The sequence below is a fragment of the Panthera tigris genome, chromosome D2 (assembly GCF_018350195.1).
Source record: "Panthera tigris isolate Pti1 chromosome D2, P.tigris_Pti1_mat1.1, whole genome shotgun sequence".
Taxonomy (NCBI): Eukaryota; Metazoa; Chordata; class Mammalia; order Carnivora; family Felidae; genus Panthera; species Panthera tigris.
Window position 1 is genome coordinate 43,872,037 of NC_056670.1, and position 19,826 is coordinate 43,891,862.

The following is a 19,826-nucleotide window of genomic DNA, read 5'->3' on the forward strand; positions in this document are numbered from 1 at the left end:
GGAAACAAGGCTGGGAGTGAGCCTGGACCACTACCCAGCAGTGACTGTGGGAGTTTGGCCCTCATCAAGGACCTAGGAAAGACACCTCGGGGACCAGCCTGTTAACCCCACCTCTGGACAGCCAAGGGACAGATGGAGGCAGTCACTACCACCACTCTGTCATCAGGGAAGATTCCTGAGCCAGATATCCTGCCCTCCCCTGCCTTTTCACCAGATTCAGAAAAACCACCATGGGCTCCACAGGGCGCCAGCTTCAGCCCACAAGTAAGGCCACAGCTACCGAGAGGGAATTTGCAGCAGGAATGCCCTCCACAAAGGGCAAAGAGGGAATGCTTCTCAGTAGCTCAGCATATGGTTAAGATCCTGGAATCAGATCAAAAGACACAGGATGAAATCACAGCCCTGCCAGGCATCAGCTATGTGACCGAGAGTTACCTGACTTCTAACCTCGCTTCCTCATCTGTACGGTGGGGATGACAGCAGTATCTACACCACATGATGGACTTGACACAGCTCTGCTCAGGGCCTGGTGCCCCACAAATGCTTCATCAGCATTGCCTGCTTTCCTGGTTACTGAGAAGCAATTGGTGTCCCAGCATGTGGAGAACCAGAGGGGGAGAAATTAGGGCTCTGTGGGAACCCCCCCAATCAAGAAGCCCCTGGGATTGGGCCACCATTGCCTGGGCACCTACAAGGCCCCAGGCCCTGAGCCACGGACATGGTCATGTGTGTTTGCTGAGTCAAACTGGGCTCCTGTAGGCCATGCTCCCTGTTCCCGGGAACCCCTCAGGCCAGTGGGGGAAGTGGATACAAGACACATGACTCCTCCTGGTGCAGTGGGGACCTGGGGAGCAGGACGGAGTAACCACCCTCCCCAGGGACTGGAAGGCTCCACAGAGCAGGAGCCTCAAGGAGGAGAAGCTGGGATCCAGAAGGATGCACAGGACAGGCCTGGAGACATGGAAGTAGCTGGAACGCCTGGGACACAGGAGGCAGGGTGGAGGGGACACAAAGCCAGACGGAAAGCAGGTATGCCACACGAGAAGCCTGAACTATAAAAGGTCACCAAATTCTCCAAAGTATTCCTAAAGAGCTGGATCAGGTCATTCACTAATTCACTCCCAACTGACAAGCCGGTGCCCATCCTCAAGGCAAGAGATAATTAAGGACAAGTCCAGAGTACTGTGCCCAGCCCAAGTAATGTATCGCTCAATTAAAGGGAGCTACTGCTATTGTTTTATCAAGTGCTTTTTGCAAAAAAGAAAAAAATGCACATGAATGACTGCACAGTGGTTCAAATGAGCTGTATGGACTGTGCCAGGACCACACAGCAGCAGCCCCAGCAGTAGGCTCATCCTGAGGACACAATGCTCAGGCAGGCCTGCCACACATCAGGGGCTTGCCCCCCACCCCCGCCTCTGACCACGAGCAGCTGGGCCATCAGAGAAACCACAGGACAGAGCTGGCCAACCCCCTCTGCAGAGCCCGCCCCAGCAGGATGACCGCCCATCCTGGTTCGCCTGGCACGGCCAGCTGCACTTGTTGTCTGGAATAGTTATTAATAGCACCACCTTTCCCTTTCAGAAGTTTCTAGGTTTGGGTGACAGCTCATGTGATCAAACTCACCTCTGAGCCATGTGCTTTTAGCTCAGAACTCCGTTGCCCTGGGATTTTCTGAGATTACCTAGACACCCAAGTCAGAAGGCAGCTGCAATCCAGATCAATAGAGGAGGCACGGAGACTCCAGGAAATTTCTGTTCAGTACCTCACTGAGGCAGGGCCCGGAATTTCAGGGTCACATCCTCCAGCTCTGACATAGGGCCCATGCAGACCCAGGGCCCCTACCACGGCTGCTCCATCCCTGCTGTGTTCTGCCTCCACCAGAGGTGCTGATTGCTGAGTCATACCATTGCCTCCTGGGGAACAGGCACCCGTGGCTGTGCCTGTGGCAGCCTGAAGATGCCATGCCTAGCGAGACCAGAGTCTGTGCACACAGAGGAGGATGGGGCTCTCACTGTGACCACAGGGTTGCATTCACCCCCGGTCAGAATCTCACCAGTGATGCAGTTCCCTGCCACGCTAGAGCTGTGCTCTGCAGCAAACGCCGAGACCTCAATGTCTCCTGAACAATCACCCCCTCAGCTGGAAGGACCAGGCACAGCCTGCCAAGAACGTGCTCAAGGAGGTTGAGAGAGCCCATTGTCTCCAGTTAGGACTTTACAAGGATAACAATGGTGCCTTTGGCTTGGAGAGTGTGTGTTCATTTACATATCTGAGGGAGGACGTTCTCTCTAGCAACATTCAGCTCAAGACATGGGTAATATGCCCATGAGGGAGGCTTTTATGGGGCACTGTCATTCTACTACATGATCACCATTCACTTTAGAAACTTGCTCTTACTTGCCTCAGAAAATGGAAACAAGGTAGAATCTCATGAGGACCCAGAAGTCCTGCTGAGCACCCATGCTGGCCCTTCAGGTACCTTTGGAGAAAAGTGTCTTGGTTGTATCATAGCCGCCTCAAAACGGCACCTTGGTCTTCAGGTTCCCTCTCAAACCCCACTGCAACCATTACTACCCCAAGCCCCAAGACGGCAGCACACAAATTGCCAGGAAACATTGCCAGGGCCTTTCTCTAAGCATCGCTAATGGCTGCGCCAGCCTCATGAACAACAGGCAGTGTAGGCAGTGTAGACGCAAGACAGCCAATTCAGCCCGCCACCCCGTTCAGCCACAGGACCTGGCCCTATACACCACTCGCCTCCCTTATGTCCGCCCCAGCTTAGATGTGAACAAAAATGTGCTCTGCCCCACCCTTTTGCTCTCACTGGGCCCCAAGGGCCTACCTTCACTAGAACTACAAGTGTGACAGGTGAATTCCTAAGTCCCTGTCATTCAAGTTCAGCAGACAGAGACCAGTAGACCCCACCATGCTGATTGGGAAAAGTGTCTGACAAAGATCAGTCAGTATCCATGAACGTCAGCCCCAGCCCATGAGAAACAGAACTCCTGAAGCATGCAGCTGCTTAAGGAAGACAGGAAGGTCTCATGAGACCATTGCCATGGTTATTAACATTTACATATGAATCCCTGATAAACAAAACATTAACAAGCTGAACCATCCATAATTTACAATCCCCCTCACTCTCCTGTTGTGTCCTTAGTGATTCAGTGCAGACCAAAATCAAGCTCTCTTAACTCAGCCTCTTCCACCCTCTGTGGACCCAGGCCCACCCAGACCAACCCACTCTCCTAACTGTTGCTGGCTTAATCTTCTAGAGACAGCTCTGATCTCCTCAGTTCCTTGCTTACCAACCTCTGATGGCTCTTGCAGGGCCATCCCCTTCCCAGTCTCCTATCCCCAATTGTTTTCACAGGGCCACACACCTCTACTCCTAGCCCAAGACTTCTGGGGGGCTGGCCCCACTCCCCTACAGAGCGGTGGCCCACCCCAACCAGAGTGCCAACCCTCACTGATTGGTTCAGGGATGGGTTGGTGACCCAAGCTTGGGCTCACAATATCCCCAGAGCCTATCTGGAGCTTTTAGAACAGAAGCCCTCACTCGTGTTGAGATTGTGGACACCAAAGCCCAGATAATCTGGCGCATCTGGTGATCACCTTTGTCACCAGGTAGGAAGGGCATTCCTGAGAGTGAAGACAATTGAGAGGAGAAGCAAGACACACAGAAGGAGCAAGAAAGAGAAAGCAAGAGTCTTAAGGATAATATTTAACCACTGGATCCAGCCATGCCTGAAGCTAGACAGGCCCTTGAACCACCCAGTCTTTAAGCTTCAAAAACTTCTCTTTTCTACTCAAACCAGTTTAACTTGGATTTCTGTCACTTGTAACTAAAATAGTCCTGAGGAATACAGCTTGGACCATGACTCCAAAAGGAAGTGGACTTGATGACAGATAAATAAGTAATCATCCTGAACTAGAAGGCTAATACAATGAAGGGAAACCGCAAAGTGCTCTTGGGAGCACTGAAGAGGGAGTATATACTCTGTCTGAGAGCTATGGGGTGTCATCCAAGTTGTCTCTTAAAGGACATTCCAGGTGAGGGAACAGCAAAGACAAAGCATGAAAGGCCACAATGTGTCAGGGAAACAGGAAATAGTACCATGGGGCAAGGCATGGGGTCACTGTGGGAAGCACACATATCTTACTGCAAAGACAACAGAGAGAAAAGTTGCCATCAGACCACACTACATCCCTGAGGCCCAATCCAGAGAGAAAGCAGCCCTGGAAAGAAAGCCCTCCCAGGGAGGGCAGTGAGATCCTGACAGTCCAGTTCCCAATCCAGCAAGGCAGAGGAAAGAACAGCAAAGGTGCCAGTCTCCAAGAGTCTCACGGGACCAGGAGAGCTCAGAAAGATCATAGGAGTCCTAGCACCCTGCTCCCAGCAGCCCAGAGCCCACCAGGAGTGTGGCCACTCCAGGCCACGTACATGAGGCTCAGTGATAAACCACAGGTGCAGGGGAGGTGGGAAGCAATGCACAGGAGTCTCCAAGTCCACAACCCACACAAGCAAGTCAGAATGGAAGGAGCCGGGAACCCAGGCCCCCACCCCCGGGCCCCATACACTCTACAGCCCTTGGCCTGGCCCAACGTTTACCCCAGAGACAGCATCGGAGGCTGGCGGGAGAAAGGGGAGCTGAGGAGCCCAAGGCAAGCAGGGGTCCCTCAGAAAAGGGACAGGCTGAGTTAGGGACCATGTCTCCTCAGGCAGCACCAGGCAGCAGCCTGCTCATCACCAGCCCTGCCTCAGCCCAGGGACACAGGGCAATAACCCCACTCACCCTTTGGGCCTTGGTGTAGGCCATAATCCTCCAGGAAGCCCTCCTGACACTCCTTCCTGGGCTGCTCTCGGCTGCCATTTTGCCCCTCAGCCCCGGTGCTCATCTCATCTGCTGTGGGGATCAACAAAGTGCTGAGTTTCTGTTTTCATGTCCATCACCCCTCCAGACAGGGTTCCTGGGAACAAAGATGGCATCCAGCTCATCCCCACACCCGGAGCGAAGTACTGTTCAATAAATGCCAATCGCACACCCTGACCTCGCCATGTACAGACACAGCACATACCAAGGTCCTTCGGGTGAGGGTGGGTGGCAGAGATCCAACACACAGGCCCTGGTGGAGGGGTCAGCATGCCCATTTGACAGAGAAAAACAAGGGCCATGACCCCACCAGGGCCCCAAAACTAGGACTCAAACCGAGGCCAGAGCTTCCTCCTTCCCTTGGTTGTCATCATCACCTGGAGTCTGGGCTGCCAACCCTGGAAACCAGGCAGAGAGGGGGGCTGCAGGGCCCACACGCCATAGGAGAAGCCAGAGGCTTCCCCTCCACAGACACCCCTCACCCCCTGGCAGGCACGGGGGAAGCAGAGACTGCAGGCCTCTCTGGGGAAGGAGGCTGACCCCAGCACACTCAGGGGTACACACCCACCATTCTGCCCACCAGCCTTGCTGTGGGGATGGTGGCCCATCCACAGGCTGCAAGCTGCAGGGAGCTCTTTGCTCATCTGCAAGCTCCATTTCAAGATCTGTCAGGACTGATGGCAGCCAAGATGCACAGGGTGACAGAGTGATAAGAAAAATGGATTCCTCTGTCGCCCTGCAGCCACATGCCCCAGGGAAGCATCAGTGGGAAGAAAGACTGTGTTCTCAGGAAAGCAGAGCCTACTGAATTTGTTGGTAAGCTCATATTGACGGCTCAGGGTTAAGTGTCGGCCACGGGCTCATCATCCTCTGCGCCTCGCTGCCTGGAGAGAAACAGAAACCCACTGCCCCAGGGCTGAGAGGAAGCCTACCTGGGCCCAGGGCCGTCTCTTCACCGGCTCCCTCCTGCGTTTCCTCAGGGGACAAGGTGTTTCTGCGAGTATGTGAGTGTGCATGTTTACGTGTGTGAGAGAGTGTATGTGAGCATGTGAGTGCAGATGGTTGTGTGAGTGTAGAGTGAGCATGGGTGTGTGTGAGTGTTTGAGTATGAGTGTGTATAAGAGGCAAATGGGGACAGACAAACGGACTTACTGAAAGATAGTGCACGGGGCTTGGGCTCTAAGAAAACCACAGGCCTTACTGCCCCAGTGGCCTGGCCACGAAACACCCCACTACAGATGCAGGCCTCGAATTCGCTCCTGTCCCCGGCACAGTGCTCAGCCCAGAACAATGTCCAACAGTTGTTGTGGGAAGGTCCCATGATGCCCGGGTTCTCCCAGATACCCAGCCTTTTGTACAGACATACAGTCACTTCTCTTCTCTCGGGGCCCCCTTCAGGGCTGCCACAGGATCCCTGGGGGGTCACACACACACCAGCAGGCGGGGAGAAGGAGCAGTCCCTGCCCTCCCTGTGTCCTGTCCCAACCGGCCCCTCACAGGTGGGCACCCTTGAGGCCCCACAGCCCTGGTCCCACAGCCGCCCCCACCAGCTTGCTCACAAAGCCCCACAGGAACTTTTCAGAGCCAGCAAACGCCCTGGGAATCAGGGTGGGCATAAAAGAAGAGCCATTTGATTTGATTACTTGGCTCTGACAAACAGAGCCATTTACATGTTAAAGACTTTTTTCTTTTATTTTATTATTCTGTATATTACATTTCAAACAAAACCCTCAAACCAGTACTGGAGCAAAAGCCTTTTGCATTTTCCACAAAGCAAGCTGTTGTTCGTAGCCCTAGGCCTCAAGCTCAGGGGTGTGGCACCATTGGGAGTGGGGACAGCAAGTATTCACCTTGTAGGAGGGCTGGCAACACTGACTCCATCTTTGGCCCTCCGTCTTGCTCAATGTTTGCTCAATGGCCTCTCTTGGGGCTACATGTTCTGGGCCCCTTGGAGACTAACACACAAACCTTAGAAATGCCCAGCAAGGCTGGGATGGGGGGAGGCTTGCTTTGGCTCCCCCAGAATCTGTTAGGAATAACACAGACCTTCCCCTTCCTGATGCACAGAGAATGCCACAAGATCTCATTAAAGGTTAGCTGTCAGGTGCACACAAGCCCTTTGAAGTGCATGTGAGCCCTCTGATCTCACTACAGTGCCCTTCTGTGTGTCCCCTCGCTCTATAAACTGCAGACTAAGGTCCGGGTTTTGTGGAGAGAGAACCATCCAGCTGCTGTGGCTCATCCTCTGCCTGATGCCCCCCGTCAATGCGTTACCCTGAACTCTGTGTAAACTGCACGGAGTGGCCCCAAAAGTTTTCTGGCCCCAAAGTACCTTCTCAGTCTGGGGGAACTTTACTGGCTCCCACCTTCTAACAAACCCGCATCCAAATAAAGCTTGCAGAGTAAAGACACTGTCCTTCAGAGGAGTGTCACCACCAGCCATGCAGAAGGTAGGCGACACCTGGGTAGGCAATGCAAGGACGCAGGTGGAGTGGAAAGCATTCATTCATTCATTCACCACTCATTCATTCCACAAACACCACAGGCACTCACTCTGGCCCAGGCGCCGTGCTGGTTGCAGTCGATTCACACCAGACACACCTCTCTGATGTCTCAGACTCACACTCTAGTCCAGACAATACCAAGTAGATTATAGAGCATATTCATTGGTGATCCCAGTGAGAGTAAAACTAAATCAGAGAAGGGGATCTTGCAAGCCAAGGGTGGGAGATGGAGGGGCACTGAAAGGAGGCTGGGGACCCTCCTCCAGGGAATGCTTAAGCAAAGCCCAGTGGACAAGGGAGGAGCCTTCTGAGCTCTGGGAAGAGCCGCTGGGGCAAACTCCTTATGGAAGGCATATCTGGTGCTCGAAGGCAGCAAGGACCACTGTGGCTGAAGGCAGTGAGCAAGGGAGCCTGTGGGAGCTGGGCAGGGGTGGAGAGGCAGGGCTGCAAAGGGCCTGCCCACCACCACCCCACCACCTCACCACCTGCCCCCCCCCACCCCTGTCACAACCTCAGCTTTTGCCCTGTGAGATGGGGAACCACTGGGGGCTTTGATCAGAGGGGTGGGGAGATACAAGTTGTTTGTATCGGCATCACTCCAGCTGCTGTGTTGTAAACAGATGGAAGGCGTGAGGAGGACAGAGGCCATTCTGATAATCTGGGTGAGAGATGGCGGTGGCTCAGAATACAGCCGCAGCCTGTGGGGTGGGAAGTGTCACCAGCAGGAAGGATGGGTGCCTGGGGCATGAGAAAAAGAGGAGAGTGAGGGGGACCCCAAGAGGTTGGGCCTGAGCACTGGGAACGACGGGCAGATGAAAAGGATTCAGGAGCCTGCTTGGGCCAAAGAAAGGGCTTGGCTGGGGACCTGCATATCTTAGAAGCCTATTAGCCACCCAAGGAAGCAACCTGGCCATCCAAGTGACAAAAGAGTCTGGAGTTGAGGACAGAGGCCCCCAGAGTGGCACACTTAGGAGTCATTGGTGTGTATGCAGTATTTAAAGGTATCAGAAGGTCCAGACTACCAGGGAAGGGAGTGTAACTGGAGAAGAGAGACATCCAAGGTCTGAGGTGTGGGACACCACAATGTGTGGCTATCAGGGAGATGAGAAGGACCTGGGACACTGCACTGTGTGGCAGTCAGGTGACTGAAAGATTCAGGAACGAGCGGAAGGGAAGGCACTGGAGGTTGAGGGCAGATCAGCAGTAAAGGGGTGGGACATGGGGCAGTAACAAAGGCAGAGTAGGACCAAGGAAGACACTGGCTGAGGCAGGAAGCCTCCAACACCTTCCCTCTCCTGTGCTAGCAGAAGACCATCCCCTGCTAGCAGAAGACCTGCTTCCTACATATTTCATTGAGAAAAGAGAAGCCCGAGGAATAGAAATAGAACCATCCCGTGCTCACGGGAAGGTGTTGGAGGAAAGACAAAGAAAGTCAAAAGCAACAGCAGAGTGAATGGACTAGAGAAATGCATTGTGATGCAGCCAGCATGCACAAGTGTCCCCTGAAGTTGGCACCAGTGAGACTGGTCGACGTGGATGTCCCTGTTTCTCCACCAGGAGTAGCAGGTTAGGGCTTGGCCAGTGATGGTATCACATCTGAGCTTGTCCTGTTCATCTGTATTTCCCGTACCTATCAAAATTCTACAGGTACTCAACAAATGTTTGAGAGAAGGAACAATCACATATACCAACGAGACATATACCGTGACCACCTGGCACCACAGCCAAAGAGATCTGGAAATCACAGTGTTCATCCAGGCTGTGGAGGGCCATTTCAATCAGTTGATTCCGAAGTCACCTCCCCCACTTCTCCTGCAGACTGTACTTCTGATTCCTGGCTCCTTCACCAGGGAGGTACCTGAAGCTAGGATCGGCCTTGCCCTAGCAAGCCTTACTGGGAAGCAGGCAGCCTCCCCCGTGCCCACTCTGCCAGCCTCCTGTTATTCACTGAGCCTTCCACACCATGGCCAGCAGCTACAGCCAGTCTCCCATGCCCCACACACTCCTCAGGATGGCTGAGAACCTACATTCAGTCCCCATGGTTCACCATTAAATGGGATCGTTAGCAAAACTCTGCAGCAAGAGGGGAAAATGCTTCTGAGATAATATAAGAGAAGCCACAGGGTGTAAAATGGATCACCACTGCGGTTATAGCTGTGTACATCTGTTTGCAGATAAGTTCTAGAAGGAGCCACAAAAAAAGTGAAATCATTTGCCTGTTAAAATGATGAGATTGTGGGTTACTACCTTGTTTGTTTTTTTAATTCTGAAAATGTTATTACCTTCTTGGTTATACAATAAATACAAAATATAATTTTTATTATTTTTTTTTTATTTTAGAGAGAGCACATGTGAGCAGGGGAGGGGCAGAGAGAGGGAGGGAGACAGAGACAGAGAGAGGGGGAAAATCCCAAGCAGGCCCCACACTCAGCACATAGCCCAACGCAGGACTCGATCCCATGACCCTGGGATCACAACCTGAGCTAAAATCAAGAGTTAGATGCTCAACCAACTAAGCCACCCAGGCACCCCAAAAAGTATAATATTTTAAAAATGAGTTATTCTACTATTATATTCTAGACAGGCATAAATATAAAATAAAGTGAAAGGAGATCCCATTCACAGAGGCAACAAAAAATATAATTATTTAAAAATAAATTTGGGGCACCTGGGTGGCCCCGTTGGTTAGGCGACCGACTTTGGCTCAGGTCATTATCTCACGCCCCGTGTCGGGCTCTGCACTGACAGCTCAGAGCCTGGACCCTGTTTCAGATTCTGTGTCTCCCTCTCTTTCTGACCCTCTCCCATTCATACTCTGCCTCTATCTGTCTCAAAAATAAATAAACGTTAAAAAAAAATTTAACAAAAATAAACTTAACTAGAGATGTGCGTGACCTACTAAAGAAAACTAGCAGGGGCATCTGGGTGGCTCAGTCGGTTGGGCGTCCGGCTTCAGTTCAGGTCATGTTCTCATGGTTCCTGGTTCGAGCACCGCGTCAGGCTCTGTGCTGACAGCTCAGAGCCTGGAGCCTGCTTGATTCTGTGTCTCCCTCTCTCTGGCCCTCCCCCGCTCATGCTCTGTCTCACCCTCTCTCTCAAAAATAAATAAACATTTAATAAATAAATAAATAAATAAATAAAAGAAAACTAGCAAACTTTATTGGGAGTTATAAAAGATGATTTGACTAAATAGAGAAAATAACCATTCCCAGCTGGGAAGACTGTGTTATGAAAATGTCAATTTTCCCCAAAAGTTAATTTATAAATTTAATTCAATCCCAATCAAAATCTCAAAAGGGTTTCCTAAAGGAATTAAATAAAATCATTATAAAATCATTTTGAAAATAAACAGATGAGAATATTAAATAAAATTCCATAAAGGAAAAAAATGAGAGGAAACTAGATATAAAAATAGGTTATACAGCAATAATAATTAAAGTACTATATAACTGGCACAAATACAGAGATATGGATCTGAATTTAAAAATCCAGAAATAGACCGAATTGCCCATGATAATTTCATGTATTACAAGGTAGACATCACCAAACAATGGAGACAGGAATTCTTGATTAATAAACTGTGCTGTGGCAACTGGCAGTTTCAAGGAAAAGTAGTTAATTCAGAAACACGCTTTACCTCACACGCCAGAAAACAAACTCTGGAGGGATTAAAGAGTCAAATGGGGAAGTCAAACGAAAGAACAACTTAGCAGGAAATATTTATCTGTTCTCTGGAGGGAGTGATAACTTTTCAAGTTTCAAACTGATAAAAGGAAGTACGAAAAAAATAAATAACAGATTCAACAACATAAAAGCTTTGTAGAAAGGGAACAAGATAACTAAAATTAAAATAGTCTAAGAGAATATTTGTGGCAACGTGTCAGGCTGAGTGTTGATAGCACCATAATATAAAGAGTTCACACAAACCGGCATGAAAACTTCAAGATGCCAACAGATGAATGGGCGGAAGGAACAGAAATCCGCACGAGGAGATAGCCGAGGCAAACACACACAAGGAGAAAGGCTCCATCTCTCTGGTAATCAAATGGGAAATCACTTCACGTCTATTAAAATAGCACTAAAGAACAACAAAGGTTTGTCAACGCAGTGCCAAGTGCTTGTTGAGTTATAGTAAAACTGGTCTTCTCATGCAGCTGATGGGGAAATGATCCTTTCGGAAAACAACTTGGCTTCACTATGGTTCAAGTACCATGAACATGGCCAAACGATCTGACCCAAGAATCTCCCTTTTTCTGAGAAAACAGTTAGAAGGAAAAGGCTACTTCAAGATGTTCAACATGGCATGAAGTAGAATACCCAGAAACCAGAAACAGTCTCAGCAATCTAAACCTCTAACAAAGGGGCATATTTAAATAAATTAAAGAACATCAACTTTAATGGCCAATTTATGCAGCCATTGAAATGATAATTAGGAAAACTCGGTAGCTACAGTGAAAAATGTTTACAGGATAATAAAGAAAGCTGTAACCAAATCTGCAGTTGTGCTATGATTGAAAATATGCCTATGGACCAAGGGCTGGAAGGGAATAGAGACAATGAAAATAGAATCATGGGGCTTGGTTCTATTCTTCCTCTTCCAATGGAATAGCATTTTTGTGTGTTACATAAAAGCTTAGACACAGGAATCTCTTTGGCTGTGTGGTCAGCCTCACCTGACACTCCTCTCTGAGCTCCAGAAACTGTCCTGGGGCTGAGGGGTCATGTCACCTCCTGGCCATTCTGTCAGGACCTGGGGCCCATTAGGTCTGGCCGGCCTGGGCTCTCTGGGAGCTCCGGACCTCTGCTGTGCTTCTCCTAGGATGCTCGAAACACTAACCCTAACCCTGGAACAATCCTGGGAACAATCCTGGAACAATCAACAACATAAAAGCTTTGTAGAAAGGGAACAAGATAACTATTGTTAATAGTTAATAGACAAATTAAAACAGTCTATCCTCAGGATTCATCCTGAAACACGCTCCATGAAGCTTCCTCAGCAACCTCCCTCTACCATATACAAACTCCACTTCATAGCACAAACAGCTGTTCTGGACACAGAGCTCCCAGCACGTCTGTGTTGTGTTCCTGTTTAGCCTCAGGGGCTCCTTAAGGACAGCGATTCTGTCCAGTCTGCCTTTGGAAGTCCAGCACTGAGCTCCCACCAGGCACAGAAAGTGTATCAGCAGAGACACTCTGCTTCTCACTGACACTCACAGCATCAATGGCCATCCCAACTGGATGATGGGACAGACCTGCGAGCTGGAGACGGTCTTGAGGGCAAGAAATGCTGGCACCACTAACTCACCTCTCCCTGGGTTGCCCAAGCTTCTGCCTGGACCCAAACAGAGAGGATATGTAGTGCGTTCAGTAGTCTCCCCCAAAAAAGTCACATTTACAGGGAACCTCAGAATGCAACCTATTTTTGGAAATAGGATGTTTGCAGATATAATTAGTTAAAATGAAGTCATATTGGATTTGAGTAGACCCTAAATCCTTATATGGCCCAGGGTCCTTATGAGAAGAAGAGAGCACACCCAGAAACACAGAGAGGGAAGGTCTTGTGACAATGGTCATAGAGACCAGAATGATGCATCAACCAGCCACGGAATGCCAAGGGCTGCTGGAAGCCACCAGAAGCTAGGAAGAGAGAGGCAAGGAAGGATTCTTCCCACAAGCCTTCAGAGAGAGCATGGCCTTGCTGACACCTTGATTTGAGACTTCCAGCCTCCTAACACCGGGAGATAAATAAATTTCTGTTGTTTTAAGTCACCCAGTTTATGGTAGTTAAATACGGCAGCCCCGGGAAGATGGAACAGGATAGTGCCCCAGTCTACCTGGAAACAGCCTTTCTTCATAGGGAGCTCCAGGACCTGGCCAGGTCCTGCCCTGAAGCCCACCCACCAGCCAAATCAAGGTCCCACTAGAGTCATCAAACACTTACAAATGAGGCTGCAGTAATTTGGAGTAGAGCCTCTGAGGCCCAGGAACTCCAAGCAAAGCATTTGCCTGGGCTCCACCCCAGTGGAGCCAACCATTCCCCACCCCAACCTCCCTGCCTCTACCTGAGCACAGCATGGGGCCCAGGAAGCCTGGGCCAGGAGGAAAAGATAGAAGACAGGCCCACAGCATCATGGGGCACAGGAAGGGCAGAAGCTTTGGAAGCAGGCAGACTGAGTTCAAATTCCACCTCCACCATTTACCAGCTGGGTGGTCTTAAAGAAATCACTGAAAATGGAGGATCATGTGAGAGTAGGGAGCCTGGCATTCCTGTTCCCCTCTACTGCTGGTCCATTCCATAGAGCTAAAATATGTGTGCAGGACCTGGAGGGTCCTCCCTCTCTCCCTCCAAGGAAGGCAAAAGGAATAAATCCTTATTTGAAAAGTAAAATAAACCCTCCACAAGAGCCAAAAAGAGGCAGCTGAGCTAGTTCACCATGGGGGCCAAACCACAAGTCACAGGTAAGCTCAGAGGTACACTGGCCTACAACCTAGAGGCCACGACGCCCCAGCCTGGCCGTGCTGCTGGGGCCCTAGCCGACTCTGGCTCAGGGCAGCTCATTGACTTTCTGCTTCAGGTTGCACTGAAGAAAAACCCAAAATCAATCAGCCCCATCTATCTATATCTGCCACTGACACCCTTCATTTCCACTCATTTTCCTTCCTGTTGTGCTAATGGTGTGTGGCTAAGCCACAGTATAAAAGAAGATATAAAATTATACAGCATTATCTTTCCCCCGAGCCTGAGCACATGTGCTTTTCTCTCCAGCTCTGCTGATTCTTTCAACAAGGGAGTGGACACAAATCTCACCCAGATTTAGACCCATTTCTCAAGGGGCCCGCTGGTCCAACAGATGGGCCCTCAGACACAGAGTACCATTCTAACCTGTATCCCAACTTTTCTAGGGAAAGGAGCAGCAGGGACCACAGAAGCCTGGGCAGGAGAGAGCCAGCACACGAGCCCCTTGCTTTGACTTGCCTCTGAGCTGTGTTTGCCTGAACCACTGGCATCAGGGGTTCCAGGGGTTGGCAATCATCACTAGTAACTGACCCCAGGATCCTCTTCCACAATCAGGCTCTTCACCCTTCTTGAGAGCCCAGTACTATTAAAGAGAACAGCTGATCTGATTCCATAGAGAGAACACATTCTAAAATCTTCGGTTGTTCTGTACCTGAAGGAGCCTCTTAAGACATCAAGGCGACCCCCACACCCCCAAAAATGGGCTTCTGACTCAGGGCATGGTTCATTACCTCCGGCCCACATCCTACAAGCCAATGTCATAGGAAAGTAATAGGGGGGATTGTTCTAGACCTTTGCTACTCAAAGTGTATATCCATGGACCACCTGCAGCATCACTTAACAGTTTGTTAGAAATGCAAACGCTTGGGCCTCTCCCCAGCCCCCTGAATCAGAATCTGCATTTCAGCAAGAACTCCAGGTGCCTGTACATACATACGAAAGTCTGACAAGCACTAGTCTAAATAAGAAGAGACTTAGAAGAAATAACAACAAATGGCAACATACAGTCCTTGATTGAATACTGACTTAAGCCAATCAGCTGTAAGAGATACTTTGGGGGCAACTGGGGAAATTTGAATATGGAATGTTAGATTATAGTAAGAAATTATGATTATTCTGCTAGGCATGATAATGGTGTTATGATTATATAGGAAAATGTCCTTAAATTTTTAGGGATACGTACTTGAGTATTTAGGGATGAAGTGTCATGTCTGCAATTTACTTTAAAATATTTCAATAACAGGGCACCTGGGCAGCTCAGTCAGTTAAGCATCCGACTTTGGCTCAGGTCATGATCTTGCAGCCCGTGAGTTCAAGCCCTGCGTCGGGCTCTGTGCTGACAGCTCAGAGCCTGGGGCCCACTTCAGATTCTGTGTCTCCCTCTCTCTGCTCCTCTCCCTTCCTTCCTCCCTCCCTCTCGCTCGCTCTCTCGCTCTCTCACTCTCTTGCTCTCTCAAAAAATAAACATTAAAAAATTTTAATACTTAAATAACAACAAAAAAATAGATGAAGCATATACATAGCAAAATAGTAACACCTGTTAAATCTAGGTGATGGATGTGGGTGTCCATTATATTATTCTACTACTTCTCCGTATGCATGAAAAATTTGTATAATAATCAGAAATAAAGGGTTCTTTTACTTCATTAAATAGATCTTTCTAAACAAAGAGAGAGAGTAGTGCTCAGGTAGGAGCCTGCTCCGGTGAGTCCCCCTCTTGGCAGGGATTAGGTTCAGCAGGTAGGCAGTGAGTGCGGAGGGTGTAGGCAACAGGTGAACACATGTTTCTTGAGCACCTACTACCTCCTAGGCACAAGAGTAGTTAGTATTTGTTTTCCTCATTTATCTTCACATCACCCCACAAGGTCAGTCTTTTTTTTTTTTAAGAAAGAGAGAGAGCATGAGCAGGGGTGAGGGGCAGAGGGAGGGAAACAGAGGGAGGGAGTGGAGAGAGAGAGAGAGAAAGAGAGAGAGAGAGAGAGAGAGAGAGAGAGAGAGAGAGAGAGAATGAATCCCAGGCAGGCCCCACGTTCAGAGCAGAGCCTGACACAGGGCAATCCCACAACTCTGGGATCATGACCTGAGCCAACACCAATAGTCAGATGCTCAACAGACTGGACCACTCAGGTGCCCCAAGGTTGGTCTAATTAGCTCCATTTTATAGATAGAGACACTGAGCTGCCTACCAGACACCATATCACCCCACATCACACAGCTATTAGAGACTAGGGTAGGACTTTTGGTGATAGCCCCTGTCCCCTCCAGCATACCAGCAGCCCGCCTGGCTCCACAGGGAGCTATTTCAAAGGCCTCACCCAAACTCCCTTCTGGCCACCACAGTGCTGGCAGGACGTGCAACAAGGCTCATCGTGAGCTGTTCCTACCTACACTGGTGTCTTTCCAGACACTGCCTCCTAGTCCCGCCTCTGCACCATGTCTCCTGGCTAATTGACCTCACGGCTGCTGACCTTTTAAAGACCCAACAAATTTTCTCCTTTTAGTCTCAGATCATTACTTCTTGCACTGCCCTTTTCAATCTCCAACCTTTCCCCTGGCTGGATGCTCGCACAGGGTATCCATTGGCTGTGCCATGTGAAGATATAATCTTAAGTGTTCTCAACCACCTCCCTAGCAGGCTGTTAGGGCCCCTGACCCTGGTGGCGACCCTCCCTGCTCTCCACCTCACTCAGAGGAGGCACATCCCCAGCTCACTCCACTGCACTTTTCCATACTGCCGATCTGCCCCGACTCCTCCATAACCTGCTTCAAAATGCACTCTGCCCCTTGGCACACCACATGATCTATGCTGGGGAGCCCAGGAGCTGCATATTGAAAATGCACGAAGACAAAGGGAGGGCATGCGCAGGGACCTGATTAAAATGAGGAAGACATCAGCAGAAAGAATTCCTCACCCCCTTCCTACCCTTGAACTCATGCTTCATGTATACCATCTTCAGCTGCCACATTTGGCTTCTCATTTCTATACCCCCCCAGGTCTGCTGCCAGAGTCCCACAGAGGGCCTCACCTGCTCCTGGACCCCAGATATGGACCCAACAGGAACATGCTGAGCCCCACAGAGCTCTGTATGTCTACTTCTCCCAGCCCAAAGGGCATGACAAGTGCCAGAGCTTCAAGCAGAGGTCCCCCCAAAGACAGGAAGAGAAATTCAGAGGAAGCTAACACTGTGCCTACTCTGCCATATCTGTGATCTCAATCTCCAGCATTCCTGTAAAACACAAGCTATTGTCTTCATTTAGCAGACAGGAGAAATAAAGAAGGATGAGGTGTCTTGTGATTTCCAAGAAAGTGGGGAAGCAGACATCAGAGCCCATACTGCCACACTCAAGAGCCACATGCTCTCCGTGGTCAGGGTGTAAAGTGTCCGCAGATCTAAAACTCTCAGATTTAAACATGGACTACAGGAGCATTTTTAAACCACTGGATGCCATTGTCCCCATCTTTGATGACTGCTTTTGTGTGTTGACTTGCTAGGCTATAGTGGCCAGTTATCTTGTCAAACACACTAGTCCACACGTTGCTTGCTGTAAAGGTATTTTTTAGATGTGATTAAAATTAACATTTAAATCAGCAGACTTTGAGCAAAGCATACTATCCTCCACAATATGTGTGGGCCTAATCTAAGCAGTTGAAGGCCTTAAGAGAAAAGATTGAGGTCTTTGCAGAGCTTCAGACTTGAGTCTGCTTTCAGATCCAAGACTGCAACTTCAGCTCTCTCCCCTGGGACTCTGGCTTGCTGGCTTGCTCTGCATATTTTGGATTTGCCAGCACCCACAATCACATGAACCAATTCCTTAAAATTAATCTCTCTTTCCCACTCTCCCTTGCTCTCTCTCCCTGTTTGTCTCTCCGTCTCCATCCCTGTTTCTCTCTCTCTCTCTCTCTCTCTCTCTCTCTCTCTCTCTCTCTCTCTATGGATGGAGAAAAGAAAGAGAGAGAAATATGCATGCCCATTGGCTGTGTTTCTCTGGAGAACCCTGACTAATACACCACCTCCTAGAAAAAGCCCTCCCTCAAGATCCTGCTACTGGTCAGAAGTATGAGGGTGCTGAAAGACAAGCAGAGAAGCAGGGTCTGTGCCTGCCCTGATGTGTGCCCCATAAACCTTTCTTTATTTCTCTTAAAGTGACTGGAAAGTGACATGGCTAAGGATTGATCTTGGCTTTATGATTGTGTAAAACTCAAAAGAACTGTTAGTTTATAACCATGTGGTTTTCAGACCTCACTCCCCATCCCTCATTCCCTCCTTCCCTTGGAAGCAACAGAATATCTAACATCTATATCAGAGTCCCCAAAGGCTGTAGGAGTGGAAGCACAAGGGGTGGTGCCACCAGAGCTGAGAACATCTCTGCACAGAGAAGCTCCTCCATTCAGCCTCTCTGGACGGAGAGAAGAGGGTGGGATCATTAGTCCTGGCATCAGCTCCCAGAAACTATGGGAACTGGGAATTCCAGTGAGGTCTTCCTCCAAGGCCAGACCACTGTGACTGCTCTGGAGACTTCAGAAAGGAGGATCAGACAATGTCTTCAATGCCCTGGGAAGGTAGGGCTGAGACTCCCACTGAGCACTTTCTATAATTTGTCTCTACGCAATTACTCTATAAAGTAAGCAACACAGTCCCCATTTACAGCTGAGGAACAAGCCTCAACCTGAATCTACATTTGAGGAACAGGCCTCAGCAAGAATTGTCACAAGCCCTCTTTCCAAAGACCTTGTAACAAGATGGTAGGAAGCCAGGTTTACAAATGGGTGTTTTGACTTCAAAATGCATGGTCCTGTGTTCCAGCGCAAAGCCTTCTACCAACACTTGGGGATGATCAGTGCCCCAACATTTACCTTGACCACATTTTTAAATTATCCTTCCTCAGATGTCTCCCAGTCAAGAAAAATGCTAACTCCACCTGACAGGTGAATGTAGAGAAGAGGAAATGCCTTCAGGGATCATCCCACCTAGACCTCTCAGTGAATCTTTAGGCAAACATGGGATCCCAGCCTTTACTCCAAAACTTGAAAGAAGAGTCATCCAACCCAGTTGGCCCAGTTTGGGGCCTCTCCTGCTACAGCCCCAGGCCCCAGCTGACCCCTGCTTTGACCCTGAAGCACACAAGACCTGTAAGTATTAATGGACCCTGGTAGCTTATCTAGGGCTCTCTTGAGCCAAGGTCAATGGAGAAGGCTCTTTGTTTGGGTAACCTTCCCCACTCACTGTCCTCTGATTTAAAATAGCTCCTAATCACATTTGGCATTCCCTTATCTGCTTCTAGGAGACTTTCAAATCCCAGGGAAAGACAGAGGCAATATTTGGAAACTCCCAAACATATACCTGTGGCAACCTGGGCTCAGAAGACAAAGAAAGGATCTCCTAGATGGTAAGACCCCATATGTCTGGGCTCAATTCCCCCCATTCTCTCTCTTGCCATAAGTCTGGATCCCTAAAGCCAATGGTCAAAGCAATGGGAAAAAAAGAGAAAGAAAAAGCCACACTCTGTCCATGGACAGGATGTGGGGTGTTCTCAGATTTGAGCCTCGTGGATGTAAACATGGACTAGAGGATCATTTTTAAGCCACTGGATGACACTGTCCCCAGTTGTGGTGGTTAATTTTGTGTGTCAACTTGGTTAAGCCATGGTGACCAACTGTTTGATCAAACACTAGTCTAGATGTTGTTGGAGGAAGAGAGGGGGACAGGGAGGAAGGAGGTCCATTTCCCAGGCCAGAAGACAAGGACCTCCCCTGACACAGAGATCCAAACTCCTAAAGATATGCAACATAAAGAGCTCCAAGTTCTTCTAACAATAAAAGTCCCAGAGAGAGGGCAGAGCATCCTCGGCAGTCTGGACTCTGGAGCCAGATAGTTTGACCCCAGAAGTACTGGAGATAATGGTGCTGCCCTGGCGCTATCCGAGGTG